This window comes from Balaenoptera musculus, chromosome 4 (assembly GCF_009873245.2).
Source record: "Balaenoptera musculus isolate JJ_BM4_2016_0621 chromosome 4, mBalMus1.pri.v3, whole genome shotgun sequence".
NCBI lineage: Eukaryota > Metazoa > Chordata > Mammalia > Artiodactyla > Balaenopteridae > Balaenoptera > Balaenoptera musculus.
The window spans coordinates 135,614,356-135,634,362 of record NC_045788.1 but is presented as its reverse complement, the minus strand read 5'-3'; the positions used below and the strand labels follow the sequence as shown (position 1 = coordinate 135,634,362).

Genomic DNA, 20,007 nt, shown 5'->3' with positions numbered 1-20,007 from the left:
AAAAAAAGAATGTATATATATGTATACCTGAATCACTTTGCTGTACAGCAGAAATGAACACAACATTGTAAATAAACTATACTGCAATGAAAAAAAACTGTGTGGCTTAAACAATGGATATTTATTGTCTCATAGGTCTGGAGGCTGGAAGTCTAAGACCAAGGTATTGGTAAGGCCATGCTCCCTCTGAAGGCTCTAGGGAAGTTCTCTTCCAGGCCTCTCTCTTAGCTTCTGGTAGTTTCTTGACTTGTGGTAGTATAACTCCAGTCTTCATATGGTGTTCTCCCTGTTCTATGTCCAAATTTCCCCTTTTTCTAGGGGCACCAGTTATATTGGATTAGAGTCCACCTTAATGACTTCATTTTAACTTGATTTCCTCTGTCAAGGCCTGATCTCCAGATAGGGTCCCATTCAGAAGTACTGGGGTTAGGACTCCAACATGTCTTGTTTGGGGAACACAATTCAACCCACAACAGTAGCCAAGCATGGATTTTGGTTCTAGTCTGTCCCCCATTGACTGTGTGGCCTTAGTTTGGCACTTAACAGCCCCAGTTCCATATGCAAAAAATAAGGGGGTTGGACCATGTAATCTGGAGATTTTATCTCTCAAATTCCATGGCTTTATAAACACACTTACTGTTCCTGAACCTCCATCAGTGGAATCAATCTCTAATTTGTTTTCATGCTTTTATTTATTTATTTGTTGTGTTAGTTTCAGGTGTACAGCAAAGTGAATCAGTTATACATATACATATATCCACTCTTTTTTAGATTCTTTTCCCATATAGGTCATTACAGAGTATTGAATAGAGTTCCCTGTGCTCTACAGTAGGTCCTTATTAGTTATCTATTTTATATATAGTAGTGTGTATACATCAATTCCAGTCTCCCAGTTTATTCCCCTCCCCTTCCCCCTGGTAACCATAAGTTTGTTTCTTTATGTATAAAGGATGTTGTTTAGAATTGGCTGGTTAATAGTAATTGCTACTTTTTTAAAAAAAACAACTCTGATATGCCAAGCATTCCATTAGGGGCTTTATATATTTTATTTAACCTTCAAAAAAGTCCTGCAAGATATTTATTAGAATCCCCATTTGATAGTTGAGGTGTCCAAGGTGCAGAGAGGTCACCTAATTTGTTAAAATTTATAATATTCACAAGTGGCAGAGCTGGGACTTGAATCCACATCTTTATGACCCCAGAGTCAAATACTCGCCTGTTTCCTTTGTGAAGCTGGCCATCCTCTGGACAGGTGGAACCCACGGGTCTAACGCCTTTGGCATTGGTTTCTCATGACAGCTAATGATCTCTGTTCTGCATCCCATTTACTCACCTGAGAGGTTTATCTTTCAGTTCCCTTAAGTTTCAGATTAAACCAGCTAAGTTGCCTAATCCTAAAAGGAGATCACAGCAGAAGAGATCTCTGAGCTGCCCTTTGGAGGAACCCACAGCCTTTCAGTTTGTCTACAGTGTTGGCGTCCCAGAAAAGTTTTGAATTTGTTAAGACCACACAACTTGTGGAGTTTAAAAAGAGGTTTAATTTTGTATAGACCATATTTTTCTTGCTTTTTTATGGGAGCCTGACCCTCAGAAACCTTTCTCCCAATTACTCACAGGCTTAGTTACCATGTGACAGCTGCCATTTTATTCCTCTGAAGATGGGTAGTTGCCTACAGAGACTTCTCCAGTGCCACCCAAGTCTCCTGGAGAGCGACACTACCCCCAGGAACAAGGGCCACCTCCCCTCCCAGGTCCCCTCCCTTGGGTGCCATTTCTTCTGCTTGTGCTGCTGATATATATGGTAGAGCCCTTAAGAGCCACATCGATGTGGTCTTCTGTGGAGAGAATTCCTGTTTCACCTGGTCTTGTACTTCCTGAAGGGTAACTGAAGCAGAGCCTCCTTGCCTTAGATAGCTTCTGTGAAAGACAACTTCTGTTTTCAGTTACAACCTCTGTAGATGGCAGACTGGGCTGGGCTGAGTTGGGCTCAGACCAAGCATCAAGGTCTACTCAGAATCACTTCTGCTGGTGACCAAGAGTTAGTTATTGGGCCAACTTCTTCCAGGAGGCTTTTTGGCTGCTCATTAACCTAGGTTCTTGGTGACCCGGCATCTCTACCACCAGTACTTTAATCATAGCCAGATGATCCTCTCTGTGCTGGGATCCAAGGACAGCAGAAAGGATACTATTCATTGTTTTCTGTGCAGAGGAAGAGGTGATGGCCATAGCAGTTGGTGATATTATTAGAGGTCTTCTTTGGCAATGTATGTAGCTGATTACCTAGATCACCCTTCCTCTGTTTAACTAAGCTCATCTGGTGCAAAAAACCATTACCTGCCTATGCAGCAAAGAAAACTTTTGAGAAGGGGATCGTATGAACGTGGAGCTGCTAATCAGGTAAGCTAGGAGGAGATGTCCCAGGAAAGAACGTCCTGTTCCACTGTAAACAGAACCACAGTTTACCTGGAATCTCTGTGTGTGTTTATTCATGGTGCTAGCTCATAATTTGGGTCCCAGTTCAGTTTATTTCACTTCTTATAAGTTTGTTTGTCTTCCTCCTCTTGTCTGATGGCAAGAATCGTCTGGCTGGAGTGGTAAAGGTCTTGTGGGGCAGGCCAGCCCCAGTTTAATGAATGTGGGAAGAAACCAACACTTAGGTCAAGCTTGAGAATCTAACTAACACGAAAATGTAATCTAGGAAGGTCTGAGGCTGAAAATGTGAGAGCCCTTAGCAAAGCCAGATGTAGGAATTGATCTCTTCTACAAGTAAGTGTTTGATATTCAGCATGGCATCTACTGTCACAGCCCTGTGTCTTGGATCATTATTATTTAGTGGAGAAAACAATCTTTCCATGTGTGCTGGATATTCCCAGCCATAGAAGATCCTTGCATTGACCAGTTGTTGCTGGCCCTTTATGCCTTTCTTTTTTGTGTTAATAAAGTGATGGAGGAAAGTGAGGATTCTTACATTGATTAAGGAAAAGGTTCAAACCAGGATCTTTTCCTTTTAGGCAGTCTGGTGGACTTTGTCCTCACACACGAGTCAGCCAACATTTATTTGAAATTCTATCATCTCAAATCTAAAGCCCACCTGCTAGTGTGCTCTGTAGCCAGGGATCTGGAGACTCTCCCGCACCCTTACCCTAAGTGCACTCAGGGTTTAGATGGGGGTGGATCTTACCCACTTCCTTCTCTGCTTCCTATCTTTCCTTCTCCAAAACCACATGGCCTTGCTCACTTATTTCATTGGTTACTTTTAGAAATATTTTGAAGGGGTCATTTCTTTTCCCCAGTGAAAACCCTTTTGCTGTTTGGAGGATGAATTTTAAAAGTTCTGACGACTGGTTTAACATCTTTTGTCAGAGTCCTCTTGGAGGAATGAAATGAATAGTTCATAAGGTTAAAAATGGCATGAAGTTGTTAACCATTTGGGTCCAGTCAGTCTCTGGGGATCTTATGGGTCGATGGATGTATAATCAGTGGGTAATGGGATTGGAAGCCTTAAGCCATATGACTTTCTAGGTCTAATCCAAGACCTTCATTCTGTTGATGAGGAGGAACTTGAATCAAGTTTAGAATCCAGGTGTTATGACTCATGGTCCACATCACTGCCTGCTATGTCAAGGGTCCCCAAATGGCAGTGATCTCAATCATCTGGATGCTTATTAACCGTGCAGATTCCTGGGCCACTTCTATGAGATTCTGATTTTAATAAATACTCTGAGTTAACACGGTACAGTCAAGATATAACGTGAGCCCTGTGTGCAATTTAAATTTTTCTAGTGGTCACATTAAAAAAGGAAAAACAAATGACATTTTAAGAACATGTTATTTAATACAGTATAGACAATTTATCATTGTAACATATATGATCAATCTAAAGAGTTATTATGGGGGGGAGGGATAAATTAGGAGTTTGGGATTAACATATACACACTACTATATAAAATAGAAAACCAACAAGAACCTACTGTATAGCACAGGGAACTGTATTCAATATCTTGTAATAGCCTATCCTGGAAAATAATATAAAAAAGAATATATTTTATATATATATATATATATATATATATATATACATATATATGTATGTATGTATCACTGAATCACTTTGCTGTACACCTCAAACCAACACAACATTGTAACTCAACTATACTTCAATAAAAAATACCACAAAAAGTTAGTAATGAGTTATTTGACTCTTTTTTGGTACTGAATCTTTGAAATTTGGTGTGCATTTAATACCTATAGCACATCTTAATTTGGACTAGCCATATTTCAAGTGTCAAAAGCCACAAGTGGCTAGTGGCTGTCACATAGGACAGTGCAGATCTATAACTATTCCCTCCCAATCATTGGAGCTCTTCATTAAAAGGCATGAACTGCCAACAAAGTACGTCCCCCCCATTGCTTGATGCATTCAAGCATCTAGTGTTGCTAAGTTCAAAATTCAAGTGCCCCACCCCGCAGACCTTGTTAAAGTTTGTGGGCTACAGCACGATAATAGATAGGGATGTGTTTACATAGCAAATATGCAGGAAACCATAGGCCGTCAGATGACACAGACATCTTGAAGCCACACGCTACTCACTTACCTCTGATCATATGCGTTTGCACGTGTAGACTATTGTGCAGGCGCTGGGAATTGTATGTGCTACAGGCACAGACAGTCAGTAAAGGGTTTCAGTGGAATTTTCAACCAGAAGCAGCTGAAGTTTTTCCAATTTAATCTGTAAACGCAATTGGGGGATTTTTGCACATGAATCAACTTGTTTGGCTTGACAGACCTTCTCTGTGCTCTCTCCCTGCCTCAGTCTTGGGCTCACAAAGGTGCTCTGTTTGTAAATTTGCAGGGGGATAGAATGAGGTGCATAGAAGTTCAAGGGAAACTTTCCCAAAAAATGCAGCACCAGGAAGCCAGGGTGGGAACACAGGAAGGGTCCCTTCCCTGAGTCTCCACTCTCCCCACCAGAAGTGCTTTTCAAAGGGTTGAGGGTGGAAAAACATTGGAATTCCAACTAATAAGATAGACTCACACATAATGGGAATTACATTGCTACGTGTTAACGTAATTAGAAATTAATCCAGTTGTTTAAACCTGAGTCTCACTGTTCTTTTTGCTTCATAAGAACTTTTTTTTTTTTTTAATTTTTATTTATTTATTTATTTATTTATGGGTGTGTTGGGTCTTCGTTTCTGTGCGAGGGCTTTCTCCAGTTGCGGCAAGCGGGGGCCACTCTTCATCGCGGTGTGCGGGCCTCTCACTATCGCGGCCTCTCTTGTTGCGGAGCACAGGCTCCAGACGCGCAGGCTCAGTAATTGTGGCTCACGGGCCTAGTTGCTCCCCGGCATGTGGGATCTTCCCAGACCAGGGCTCGAACCCGTGTCCCCTGCATTGGCAGGCAGATTCTCAACCACTGCGCCACCAGGGAAGCCCCATAAGAACTTTTTTAATTAAAAAAAGAAAGACGAAAAGGAACGATTAGAAGGAAACTGGTTATTTGGTACACGGTTTGTGCTTGGATGGATGTCACATTGTGTTGTGTAGCCACTTCAGTGACATCAGCCAGTATACACCTGGCTGGTTGTATACTTCAGTAGCATCTACTTATGGGGCCTCATGATGCTGGAGAGTGAAAGAGGCTGAGATCTCAGAGTACCAGTAATAATAACAATTCCATAACAAGAACGACAACCAACATTTACCAAGCATTGTTTATGTCTCAGACACTTGATATGGATGAACTCATTTAATTCTTGCAGCAACCCTAGAAGTAGGTACTGGTATTTATTCCCACTTTATCTTGAAGGAAACTGGGGCACAGAGAAGTTTGCTACTTTGCCAAGTCACCCAGCTGCTAAGGAGCAGAGCTGGAGTTAAACTCAGGAGGATCCTTAGTTCTAACCCAAAGACCACACCTGTTCTGCTTGGAAGACTCCTTAAATGTCCTCCTGCCAACTTCCCACCAAAGCAAAAATCTCTCTGACCTTCCAGTCAGGTGGTCATCCAGCCCCCTCTTGAATGCATCAAGCAATGGGGAGCTCATTACTTTGTTGGCAGCTCATGCCTTTTTTTTTTTTTTTTACTTATCCTGCAATTGTGTTTATTTATTGATTGATTTAATTTATTTATTTAGGCTGCATCGGGTCTTAGTTGTGGCATGCAGGCTCTTTGTTGCAGCGTGCGGGCTTTTCTCTAGTTGTGGCGTGCGGGCTCCAGAGTTTGTGGGCTCTGTACTTGGGGCACATGGGCTTTGGTGCCCCACAGCATGTGGGATCTTAATTCCCTGACCAGGGATCGAACCCACGTCCCCTGCATTGGAAGGCAGATTCTTAACCACTGGACCACCACAGAAGTCCTGGCAGCTCATGCCTTTTATGAAGAACTCCAATGATTGGTAAATTCTTCTTTACATGAAATCTACCTCCTATGATTAGCAAAACCTCCTACGATTAGCAGATTCTTAACCACTGGACCACCAGGGAAGTCCCGGCAGCTCATGCCTTTTATGAAGAACTCCAATGATTGGTAAATTCTTCTTTACCTTCTACGATCTACCTTCTATGATTAGCAAAACTTGATTCCCCCTCAATGTTTTGGGGTGGAGACTTCTTGAAGGTACAATTAGATAGAATTACACATGATGGGACTTATATCTCTGTATATGTATTAATGTAATGAGAGGGTAATTACTTTTGAAAAATAGTTACAAGGATACAATTGTTTAAATCATTTTCATCTGCCTGTGCTCCACTCCAAGGAACCACTTACTCTGTGACCTGTTATGTACCTCAGAAAGTTCCACCTCTATGCCTCTGTTTCTGCTGCCTGGAACAGCCTCCCTTCCACCTGTTCATAGTCAAATGCTGTTCCCTCTTTTGAGCCTAGTTCGCTCTGCCATGAAGTCTTCTTTAGTAAGGAGAGAAGTTGTTACCAACGAGAGAACTAAATGATTGTTTACCTAAGAGGAATTAATAAACAGGAAGTGATTTCCCTCCTTTAGACCTAGAGCAAAGGTCAGAGCTGTTTGAGCATCCGTGTCATGTTGGAGGCTTCCTTCATAGCCATGTGCCTTTGGGCAAACCTTTTAATGTTATGGGCCTGGCTTTCCCAGCAGCAAAACGAAGAGCTTGAATCAAAGGATCTCACCATCAAGATGTGCATACCTGAGTCCCTGGTTAGCTTTTTAAAAATGCCCATGATAGGAGTACTCTGTCAGACTGTGAATTGGTAACCCTGAGAAAGGCTGGGACCTGGGACACTTTGCGGCATGCTTGCACCTGGACAAACGTCTTCTCAAGCAACAAAATACAAAGAAACTATAAGGGACTAAAAATAACTGCGTCCATGTGCAGTTGGGGCAAATTATGGACAAAAAGAAAGAAAAAGACCAAAAACCCAACTGCCACTTCTGAAGAGCTGGGAGCAAAAACAGAGTACTGGGAGCAAAAGCAGGGTATTGTGCATACCCCTGTACACACCACCAAAGGGGTGGGCAAACCCCTAAGCCACTCCTCTGGCCTGACCCCCGGACCTACCCTTACCCTCATCCTATATGAGGAACACTGAACCCGCCCTTACCCTCATCCCATATGAGGAACCAACTTCTCCTCCCTTGGGGAGCGAGTAAGGGAACATGTTACTTGTTTTTGCTCCCCCTTGCTGCAGCAGCGGCCCCAATAAAGCCTTGTTTGTATTTCTTGCCTGGCCTGTAGTCAGTTTCAATTGATTAAGGAAGGCCAACAATATCACTGATGAACATAGATGCAAAAATCCTCAACAAAATACTAGCAAACAGAATCCAACAGCACATTCAAAGGATCATACACTATGATCAAGTGGGGTTTATCCCAGGAATGCAAGGATTCTTCAATATACACAAATCAATCAATGTGATACACCATATTAACAAATTGAAGGAGAAAAACCATATGATCATCTCAATAGATGCAGAAAAAGCTTTTGACAAAATTCAACACCAATTTATGATAAAAACCCTCCAGAGAGTAGGCATAGAGGGAAATTACCTCAACATAATAAAGGCCATATGTGACAAATCCACAGCCAACATCATTCTCAATGGTGAAAAACTGAAACCATTTCCTCTAAGATCAGGAACAAGACAAGGTTGTCCACTCTCACCATTACTATTCAACATAGTTTTGGAAGTTTTAGCCACAGCAATCAGAGAAGAAAAAAAATAAAAGGAATCCAAATCGGAAAAGAAGAAGTAAAGCTGTCACTGTTTGCAGATGACATGATACTATACGTAGAGAATCCTAAAGATGCTACCAGAAAACTACTAGAGCTAGTCAATGAATCTGGTAAAGTTGCAGGATACAAAATTAATGCACAGAAATCTCTTGCATTCCTATACACTAATGGTGAAAAATCTGAAAGAGCAATTAAGGAAACACTCCCATTTATCATTGCAACAAAAAGAATAAAATACCTAGGAATAAACCTACCTAAGGAGACAAAAGACCTCTATGCAGAAAACTATAAGACACTGATGAAAGAAACTAAAGATGATACAAACAGATGGAGAGATATACCATGTTCTTGGATTGGAAGAATCAACACTGTGAAAATGACTATACTACCCAAAGCAATCTACAGATTCAATGAAATCCCTATCAAACTACCACTGGCATTTTTCACAGAACTAGAACAAAAAATTTCACAATTTGTATGGAAACACAAAAGACCCCGAATAGCCAAAGCAATCTTGAGAAAGAAAAGCGGAGCTGGAGGAATCAGGCTCCCGGATTTCAGACTATACTACAAAGCTACAGTAATCAAGACAGTATGGTACTGACACAAAAACAGAAATATAGGTCGATGGAACAGGATAGAAAGCCCAGAGATAAACCCACGCACATATGGTCACCTTATTTTTGATAAAGGAGGCAAGAATATACAATGGAGAAAAGACAGCCTCTTCAATAAGTGATGCTGGGAAAACTGGACAGCTCCATGTAAAAGAATGAAATTAGAACACTCCCAAACACCACACAAAAATAAACTCAAAATGGATTAAAGACCTAAAAGTAAGGCCAGACACTATAAAACTCTCAGAGGAAAACATAGGCAGAACACTGTATGACATAAATCACAGCAAGATCCTTTTGACCCACCTCCTAGAGAAATGGAAATAAAAACAAAAATAAACAAATGGGACCTAATGAAACTTCAAAGCTTTTACACAGCAAAGGAAACCATAAACAAGATGAAAAGACAACCCTCAGAATGGGAGAAAATATTTGCAAATGAAGCAACTGACAAAGGATTAATCTCCAAAATTTATAAGCAGCTCATGCAGCTCAATATCAAAACAACAAACAACCCAATCCAAAAATGGGCAGAAGACCTAAATAGACATTTCTCCAGAGAAGATATACAGATTGCCAACAAACACATGAAAGGATGCTCCACATCACTAATTATTAGAGAAATGTAAATCAAAACTACAGTGAGGTATCATCTCACACCAGTCAGAATGGCCATCATCAAAAAATCTGCAAACAGTAAATGCTGGAGAGGGTGTGGAGAAAAGGGAACCCTCTTGCACTGTTGGTGGGAATGTAAATTGATACAGCTACTATGGAGAACAGTATGGAGGTTCCTTAAAAAACTAAATATAGAACTGCCATACGACCCAGCAATCCCACTACTGGGCATATACCCTGAGAAAACCATAATTCGAAAAGAGTCATGTACCACAATGTTCATTGCAGCTCTATTTACAATAGCCAGGATATGGAAGCAATCTAAGTGTCCATCGAGAGATGAATGGGTAAAGAAGATGTGGCACATATATACAATGGAATGTTACTCAGACATAAAAAGAAACAAAATTGAATTATTTGTAGTGAGGTGGATGGACCTAGAGTCTGTCATACAGAGTGAAGTAAGTCAGAAAGAGAAAAACAAATACTGTATGCTAACACATACATATGGAATCTAAAAAAAAAAAAAAAGCTTCTGAAGAACCTAGGGGCAGGACAGGAATAAAGATGCGGACATAGGTAATGGACTTGAGGATACGGGGAGGGGGAAGGGTAAGCTGGGACGAAGTGAGAGAGTGGCATGGACATATATACACTACCAAATGTAAAATAGATAGCTAGTGGGAAGCAGCTGCATAGCACAGGGAGATCAGCTCAGTGCTTTGTGACCACCTAGAGGGGTGGGATAGGGATGGTGGGAGGGAGACACAAGATGGAGGAGATATGGGGATATATGTATATGTATAGCTGATTCACTTTGTTATAAAGCAGAAACTAACACACCATTGTAAAGCAATTATACTCCAATAAAGATGTTAAAAAAAAAAAAAAAAGGAAGACCAAGAACCCTGGTTGGTAATAACCCCACTGTGAATGGAATTCTCTGAGCCTGTGTGAGGAACACTGAGGGCTTCTGCCCTGATGTTGAAGGCGTAAGAATATTTTTAAAATTTGAGAGGATTGAATCAGCCATAATGTTGATCTGAATGGGAGGTATTTTGGTGGATGGGTGGTAAAAGCATGTTTCCACCATTTGGATAAATTCAGAGTCTTGGATTTGGCAGAAGTTTGATTTTAAGAACTGGAACATGAGTCATCTCTAATGATCCTTAAATGAGCTGCAGGCTGAGCAAAAAAGAAGGCAACAGCCAGCCTCTGTGGCTGGAGAGGCCGGAGACTCTTGGAAGGACTTCTAAGAAATATGTTGATTGATCCCTTTTTTATTCGGGGTTTTTAAAATATAATATACCCCTCCCCCCTTTTAAAGGAGGGTGTGGTGGGCACCAAGTCTTAGGAATAAGGGATGTACCTGGGAGAAGAAGGTCCATGAGCTCTTTGGAATCCTGAAAGGAGCCTGGGGACGTCTGTGCACCGTGGAGGAAAGTTCTCAGTGCCCGTGGCTTCCGCAGGCGCTAACAGTAAGACCTGGGAGGTGGCCAAGGGTGCGCGGATCAAGCGAGATGCTCAAGGCCTCTGGGTCCTGTTAAGCTTCCTGCAGACAGGGTCAGAAACTACCAAGAAGTACCCTGGGCGTTTCGGCTTTGCAACTGCTTGGAGTGTCGTACCAGTAACACGGCGGCAGCACAGCATCTCGGGTCTCCCCATGTGGGAAATTACACTCTACCAAGTCGAGCACTGGGGTCTGAGCTGCCCCAAGCCCTGAAGTTTTTTCAAGCATCAGCGTGTTGCTTCAGTTTTAACCTCATGGTACTTTAACATTCAGTAAGTTGTAGCAGAGCCTCTGCGCCAGTCTGATCTTGTCCCCCAGAATGAAACCTGCAGTAGAACAGCCTGGAGAAGAGACACCCATGGGAAGAACAGCAGCAGCAACCTCTGGAGAGGCGCCCTTCCATATGGGGTGGGTCCTGCAGCCCAAGTCAAGCAGCTGAAATGACCCATCTCCTCTTTCCCCCCTACTATGCTTGTCCTCCTGGGCTCCCGATGGTCCTGGCTAAGACAGAGAAAAATGGGTGCAGCAAATAGCCTCTTTCAAGAGGGACAGTTCACATTTTCTCTGCCAGTGTCCTCTGTTTCCCTCCATGAACCTTTGAATGGCTCAAGTTCCAATCTCCTTTTGTGGAAGTGAGATGAAGATCACGGACATGCTTTGGAAAATTAAGAGCATTATAGAAGCCCTGGGATTGTTTATTTTATTTTTTTAATTTTAATTTTTTTCTTATTAATTTTAGTTTTGGCTGTGTTGGGTCTTTGTTGCTGCGCGCGGGCTTTTCTCTGGTTGTGGCGAGCGGGGGCTACTCTTCGTTGCGGTGCGCGGCCTTCTCATTGCAGTGGCTTCTCGTTGTGGAGCACGGGCTCTAGGCGCACAGGCTCAGTAGTTGTGGCACGCAGGCTCAGTAGTTGTGGTGCACGGGTTCAGTTGCTCCACGGCATGTGGGATCTTCCCAGACCAGGGCTCAAACCCGTGTCCCCTGCATTGGCAGGCGGATTCTTAACCACTGCGCCACCAGGGGAGCCCAGCCCTGGGACTGTTATCTTGCCCGACTGGCATTTGTTTTTGGGGAATTCTTGACTTTTCTCCATTACTGTGAACATGCTATTCAAGAATAAATCAAAAGTTCTCATAACCACTTAGAACCTGCGGAGAACTGCCAGCTGCCTTGATGAACTGCTTTATAGAGGCAATGAGCAAGTGCTTACAACTGCTGGAGATGCTTCCTAGGTCATGACTCAGGAAAGAACGAGAAGGAAGAGGGACACTGTGCTCCTGAGGAGACTGTGCCTTCCCAGGATGGTTGTGTCATGTGGCAGGGAAGAGCCCACGTGCCACAGTCTGCCTGCTGGGGCTGGAGCCCAGCTTCACCATTAGCTGTGTAATCTTGAGCAAGTTACTTAACCTCTCTGGTCTCAGATTCCTGTTATGTATAATGGGGAAAGTGATTGTACCAGAGTTTGTCAGGATAAAGTGGGTGGGTCCAGTAGCACACTTAGAATAATTCAATAAATGCTGTACTTATTGTCATTTGTTTACGGTAATTGCACGTATGGGCGCTGAGCCCTGTGTAATGGGTACATTGCCCATTTATTCCTCACTGCAAGGGCAGAGGCATTACCCCATTTTATACAGAAGAAAAATGGAGGCCCTGAGAGGTGACATCTCTTGGTATGCTAGTAAGTGGCAGAGCTGGAGTTTTTACTAACCCAAGACGATTTAGCGCCCATAACTCATTCAGAGTTCACCTTAAAAGGTTATCAGTAATATTTTAAATAACTGATTAATACAGTCTGTGGTCCTTGACATTTGCAGTATTTTTAAAAAATTGAAGTATAGTTGTTTTACAATGTTGTGTTACTTTCAGGTGTACCGCACAGTGATTCAGTTGTGTATATATAACTGATTCTTTTCCATTATAGGTTATTACAAAACAACCTTTTCCCCCTTATAGGTTATTACAAAATATAACAAAATATTGAGTTTCCTGTGCTAGACAGTAGGTCCTTGTCTATTTTATACATAGACATTTGCAACATTTGAGGAAAGTACACAGAGAGGCTTCCTGGGTAGCACGGGCTGTTCTGGAAGCATCTGTGTGGCTCTACCAGGCTTCCATGGTCCAGCTCCTTGCCTGTGTTCCTAACTGCCTACAGGACAGCTCCACTGGGGACCCCGCAGATACCCCAATTTCTACAGGTCCCAAATCTCATTACCTTCTTCCAAAACCTTTTCCTCCTTCCATGGTAACTCAGATGAATGGCCTCTCAATCCTCCCCTCCATTCTGGCTGGAAATGGTGGCTCCATCTTTGACTCTCACCTGCACTTAAAACTGGTAGCCACGTCTGGAGGACTAATGTCCACAAGTCTCTTGACTCTTTCTGTCCCCATTGCCAGTTGGGGCCAATGTTAGGTAGGGTAGGCAGAGCTGGTATAACAAATAGATCTCAAAGCATAAAATGACACACAATTAATAGATGGTTAGTTTTTGCTCACGTAACAGTACTGGGTGAGTAAGCTGGTCATGGTATGGCTCTGTGCACACAGCCATTCATTCAGGGATTCAGGCTGATGGAGTTTCAGTCATGTTCACTGGGCTTCCAAGGATACTCTGAGCTCAGCATCATCACCACCAGCTGGAAAGGAAAAGGCAATGAAGAGGCACTCTGGCAGCTTGGATGGGAAGATCTGACACATGAGTCCAGCACTTCTGATCACATCCCACGTGATCACAGCCAACTGCAAGAGAGGGGGTAACTTGGACATCACCAACCCTGCAGGCTTGCTGTTGTCTTCAGAACAGTATCCTTAACGTGGCATTCAGAGGCCTCCACAGCACGATCTAGTCTAACATGCCTGCTTATCTTCTGCTCTAAGCCTCCAACAGCCTCGGCCAACCCTGGCGGATCCCATGCTCCTTCTGGAACGGGCCATGCCCACTGGCCTTCCTGTGCCCCTGCTCTGATCAGGGCACTGTTTCTTGTCACTCATGGTCTGAGTCCTGCTCCTCCTTTAAAATGTTGTTCAAAGGCAACCTTCCTCTTGAAGTCCCTTCATGCTGTCCTCAACTGAAAAAGATTCTTCTCTGCCCTCTTCTCCCCCCTCATACACTTCTCCTACAGCCAGAGGAGAAATATATTGGTCATGCTTCCTATTACAGCTCCTTGTTCAATCCCTTGTCAGACTGAAAGCTCTCCTTGTGTTTTGTCTTCCTCTTAATGCAGAATAAAGCCAACACACCAAAGCTTTCATCACCCATTTTTCATAGATATTCCTAGGTTTCATTTTTGTTTCTCTTCCCCACGGCTTGGTCTGGCCACCTAGAAACATCCCTATGTCCTTTCACATTTCTGTACCTTTGCCTCTGCTGGTTTCTCTACCTGGGAGGCCATGATGGCATCTCCATCGTCTGGTGAACTGGTGATTACATCATGTGCTGCATTCCTCAGCCTTCCTTCTACCATGGGTGTCCACTCCTCTGGTAGAACCTGTGCTCACCTCTATTCTAGTCCATTATCCCAACAGATGTGAATTCCTTGAGAACCAGAACATCCTGATAGGTTTTCTGGAGACATGATGTGAGCCTAATGTTTGGTGTGTAGAAGGATTAAATCAGCATTTCTTGAGTGAGGGCGCCCACCCAGCCGAGTTCATTCTTGTTGTTGGAGAACTGTGCAGATAGATTGCTTGAATCTAATGATAGTACAGTCAGGCCTTCTCAAATGAACAGTTTCTTTTGTCATTTGATGCCCCTACTAAGATGGCAGAGTGCAAGCACATTTTTCACTTATCAAAGAGGCCCAGGGTAGGTAAAAATCTGGGGAAAACCCAAATCACATAATGAAATACCAGAGAAAAAAGAAAAGAAAAGAAGTCTAGGAAAATATATGTGAACAATGAACTTCACATTCTTGAACTGCTTCTTTTTGTAAAAAATTGAAACATCTCCAAAGAATACAGCCTTCAGAAACTTGGCCCAGGTGTATTTAATTTTCCAGAACAATATACTGATGATTATCATCTGGGAGCGTGAATTCTTAACCCTTGGAGGCCGATACCTACTGTTTGTTAACCACCCTGAAAGCTTTAGGGTTTTTGCCAAGGCAAGAAAATGTCAGGGGGTTAAAGATCGAGGTTCAGTAAACTTAGAAGAAAAGAGCTCTGGGTTGGCTTGGAGTTGGTTCAGGTAGAGGAGATGGAGCAATACTGGTAGGGTCTTCAGAAGTGAAGCAATACAGGTGGGGTCTTCCGAAAGAGTAAAAGAGAGTTGGATGCATGTCAGCACCTTGCATATTTCATGGGATTAGGTTCTTGAACATCTTCTCAATCATCTGATTTGGGGCAGGAGAAGCCAGCCACATATCCATTTTTCACTTTTATTTAAAACTTGAGTTTAGACTTCTGTTGTTCTGATTGCAATGCAAATTCAGAATATCATATATATTCTTTCAAGTTGAAATTTTTAAAGGAAACAAAGAAATAAACTTTGAGCTCTAGTGCTGGAAAGAACAGTCTGGTAGCTTTTGGGGAAGGTGCTAGTCTTTCTGCATGAGGGTTCTATCCTTGCATTGTTAGATTTTTAGTTCTCTAAAGATGCATCATGAAAGCTTGATTTTAAATGTAGACTCACATGTGAGATGGATGCTCATTTTTTTTTTTTTTTTCTTTTCAAATGAACGAGTAATTATCAAAACAGAAAAAACACGTGACTGGAGTCCTTTTAGCATTTAAGCAAGCATCCTCTGGCAGCTCACAGCCGGGCCGCAGATCTAGTGTCTATTCTCAGCCGAGAAATTCTGCGTGGTTGGGCAGGACACACCTCTTCCCATCTTCCTTCGGAAACATGATGTGGCTTTTGCCACACGTCAGAAAACGTGTGTCAAGTCTCACTTCCTCAGACATCTTGAGGAAAGGCTGAGGACTATATTTTTCCCAGTTAGTTGGAAATTTCCAACAGTGTTTAAGATGGTTGGAGGGGCTACATAATTTGTAAAAGATATGAAACTCATGGATATTTGTGAGATCTCCTAATCATTTTGCAAAACTGTAGATAGGCCCAATTTCTGTCTGATATTCTTTGGCACATTTGCATTTTGTCCTGAAAGCTCTAGAATGTTTTGGAATGGCATTTTCCTTCGTTCTTTCTCTCATCACCACCCCCACCATTGACTTTCCATTTGAAACTCAAGATTCTCAGGGTGGTGATATAAAAGGAAGACGCCCAAATATTTGTACCCTCTCTTTCTACAGAATTTTCTAGAAATAACAAAGGCTAGGATCTTTGTAGCATTGCTGTAGGACTCTGACCTGGGATGCAGAAGCCCTTCTGCCCTTCCCTAGCCATGCCCTGGAATTTTGTCCTATAGACTCTTTTTAAGGTTGCACTTGAGGCTCTCATATCCTCCTATTAGACATGTAATATACCTTTTCACATGCATCCATTTCTTCATTCATTCAACAGCTATTTACCAAGTGCCTACTTTTCACTAGGCACTGGCCTTGGTAATCAGGGTATAACGGTGCACAAACCAGACACAGTCCCTGCTCTCATTGGGCTCACAGGCTACTAGAGGAGCAATTACAACAGTCACAACAGTGAGGTGGGGTGGGGGGTGATAAATGCAGACTGAAAGGAAAGCACTGAAGAAAGAGATATGGTTCCATGAACATATGGAGCCACACTGAACCACATGGAACGTAAGAATCTGACCAAGACAATTTCTTAGGGAGGAATTTTTGAGCAGAGATTTGAAGGGCAAGTAGGAATTGTCCAGACGGAGGTGGGGTTAGGCGAAAGAGATTGTCTGGGAGGAGGAAGAGCATGAGCAAAGACCCTGTGACAGGAGTGGGCATATATTTGAATGGAGACCCTGGCTGGAGCTCAGAGTAGGTAAACGTCTGTGAGGTCAAATCATGGTGAGTGTTCTAGGCCATGCTCAATGTTTCCTCCTTTACCTGAACAATAGGAAGCCAAGGAGGAATTTAAGGTGGAATGTTGAGTTTTGAGAAGATCATTCTGGAAACCATGGGGAAGAGATTAGGGCAGGTTCAGGGAGGATGCTGGGGAGTAGTTCATGCAAAAAATGTCAGTGTCTTGGGTTTGTAGGTTGGTGGCCATGGAATTGGAGAGAAGTGAACAGACCTAATTATTATTAGGAGGGAAAATGGACAGGAGTTGGTGATGGGTTGGCTGTGATGTGTGGGTGGGAGGTGGAGAAAATGGGGCCAAGGATGGCCCCTCAGATTCTACTCAACAAAACTGGATGTAGGAAGGACCATTCCCTGAGAGAGGAGACACTGGAGGAGGGAAGAAGGACTGGGACTGGGAGAGAAGATCTTAAGATCAGATTTGGACAAGTGGCATTTAAGATGCCACATGGAATTTATGGTTCTGAAATCCATAGGTGAGATCTGGGCTGGAGATACACATTTTGAAGTCATCTGTAAATATCCAGTTGGATGTTCAAAATTCTCCAGGTGGGCTCAGTTCGGTTGTATTTAAGTCAGGATACTGTACTAAATTTACAAGGTAGCGAAATTACTTCACACGTCTAAATTCTCTGCTGATGCGAGGACAATTGTAAGCCTCAGTGGTCTTCACCTACTGAGGGTGAAGTAACAAACATAATTTTTACTCTTAAATCAGTATCTCTGTAAGCCTTTCTGTGTCTTGGAGCAATTCCTTTCACAAATGATACTACCTTATCCCAAGCCACACTCAAAGAGGAAATATTGGGTTGGCCAAAAAGTTCGTTCGGGTTTTTCTGTAACGTCTTATGAAAAACCCAAACGAACTTTTTGGCCAACCCAATAAATGGTGGCAAGCATGGCGATGGGCTGAAGAAGCAGCCTGTATGGGTTTCATGTGGTGCATCTCTTGTTTCAGACATCCTTACTCAAGCACCTCATGCTCCCATGCTACATCAGTAATGCCCAGCTATTAACTGCAAAGGTTTAAAAAATCTTTAAAAAAACAATCCCCAAATTGTTTTAAAAAATGCAAAATACTTCTTACCTCTCAACATTTTCAAGGATCCCCAAACCAATTAATATTTTGAAAAGACTTGGTCCTATAACATAATAAATTACATTCTAAAAGTTGGGTCATTGATACGGGGCATAATATTACCACTACCACCACGATTACTGACCACTAGGCTGGACATTAAGTCACTTAAATCTATTTGGTAGGTGGTGTTATTTCTCCCATTTTCCAGTGAGAATATGGATGCTTTCAGAGGATACAGAGCTAGTAAATGGCAGGATAAGGATTTGAAATGAGTTGTGCCTGACTCCTAAGTCAGTGACCTTTAGCAGAGGGGGGCTCACTTTTGGGGACTTGACACTTATTTTATTACTTATTTTCTTTTGCCCCATAGACGGTTCACTCTCTCCTTAGAACTAGACCTTTTGAATGGGTCTTTATTCCATTCCTGCTTTATTTAAACAGTCAAAATGTAGACTAGCCACCTGAAAAACAGGGTTTTGAAGGTGGTCTGTCAACCCATTACCCCCTCCTCTTTCTAAAGTGTCTTGAAGACAAAAGCCACCATATGAATGCTAACTATCATTGTCTTCATTCAAAACCATGAAAGAAGCTGCTGGTTGGAGATGAGTGAGCTTCTGTCTCTGAAAACTGAATTTTTGTTTCTTAGCTGACATATATGGAACCAGAACTCTTCCATGGTGGGAAAGATAAATCCCTTGACTCTGAAAAATGAATTTGAGGGGTGGTTGGTTGGAGAGCTCAGCTACTGTGTTGGGTCCTAGTCTGAGGGGTGGAAGGAAGAGAAAGAGAGAGAGAGAGAGAGAGGGAGGGAGGGAGAGAGGAGGGGAGGGGAGGGGAGGGGAGGGGAGGGGAGGGGAGGGGAGGGGAGAGGAGAGGAGAGGAGAGGAGAGGAGAGGAGAGGAGAGGAGAGGAGAGGAGAGGAGAGGAGAGGAGAGGTACTCCTCAGATATTTGTTTCAGTTGGGAAATAGGGACATTTTATGTACGGAATCTTATACTTACCATACATAGTGCTTTTTGCCCAGAAGGCTCTCAAAAGAATGCATTCTTTTTTCTTTCTTGTCCACACCCATCAATGATAATCAACTTCACTTGGGTGATTCTGGAAGCTAGTCTAAACCAGCTACGCTACTTAATAGTTGTGGGAATGGGTAGAAGAATAGTTTCTTCATTGAGAACTATTAGAGGAATTTATAGGCTGTCAGGGTGTAATTAGCTGTGAAAGATTTGGCAGGGACATGAAACTGACATTCTTCTCTCATCTTTTAACCCTGCCTCTTTCCATAACTGGCACATCTTCCCCATGTCCTGGCATTGTTGTTGTGTTGTTCTGCTCTTTGAATCTCTGCCCTGGCTTGGTTGTTCTGAAACCTACTATGTTGTCGTTCCCTCTGTGTTTCTATGAGCTCTGTTAATTGCTCCTCCACTTGATACTATATTTGTTTCTCTAACCTTCCTTTCCTAAGATATGGATCCACCTGAGCAATTATGTCAGACAGGCTTTCTGCCATTCTGCATCTGTGCTTGCATGGATGTGTATGACTTAAGGCCTAAAAAAATATTTTATCGGTTATTGGCTATAGAAAGTCAAGTTTGACCCAGTTAGAAATTATCAGCACCACTTAAAAGAATAGGCTTATTTACCTATATACATTTGAAATATGTATATTTGGGGGATAAAGACTACTTTGAAATTTGAGGTTCAATTGTCATGAGTTTGCTTAGGTACTCACTTTGAATAAAACTAACAACCTGTGGAAAATTATGACTATTTGTTTCCGTTTGGATTAATGCTGCTTATAGAAAATAAGTTCCCAGAGGGCAGGGGCTATAGCTCATGGATATTTACAGCACCCGCTGTGATAGAATGCCCTGTTCTTAGTAGACACTGAAATGAATGCTTTAGAAATAGTGATAGTTTTGCAGTTCCTCAAAAAATTAGACATAGAATTACCATATGATCCAACAATTTCACTCCTAGGTTTATACCCCAAAGAATTGAAAACAGGTACTTAAATACATGTACACGAATGTTCAT

General features: G+C 42.5%; 1 protein-coding gene across 2 annotated transcripts in view; it reads left to right on the top strand.

Moving 5' to 3' along the window:
• The window catches only part of SETD4 (SET domain containing 4), a 448,803-nt gene that overhangs the window by 164,863 nt on the left and 263,933 nt on the right, over nt 1–20,007 (top strand). The gene's annotated exons all lie outside the window — the stretch shown is intronic.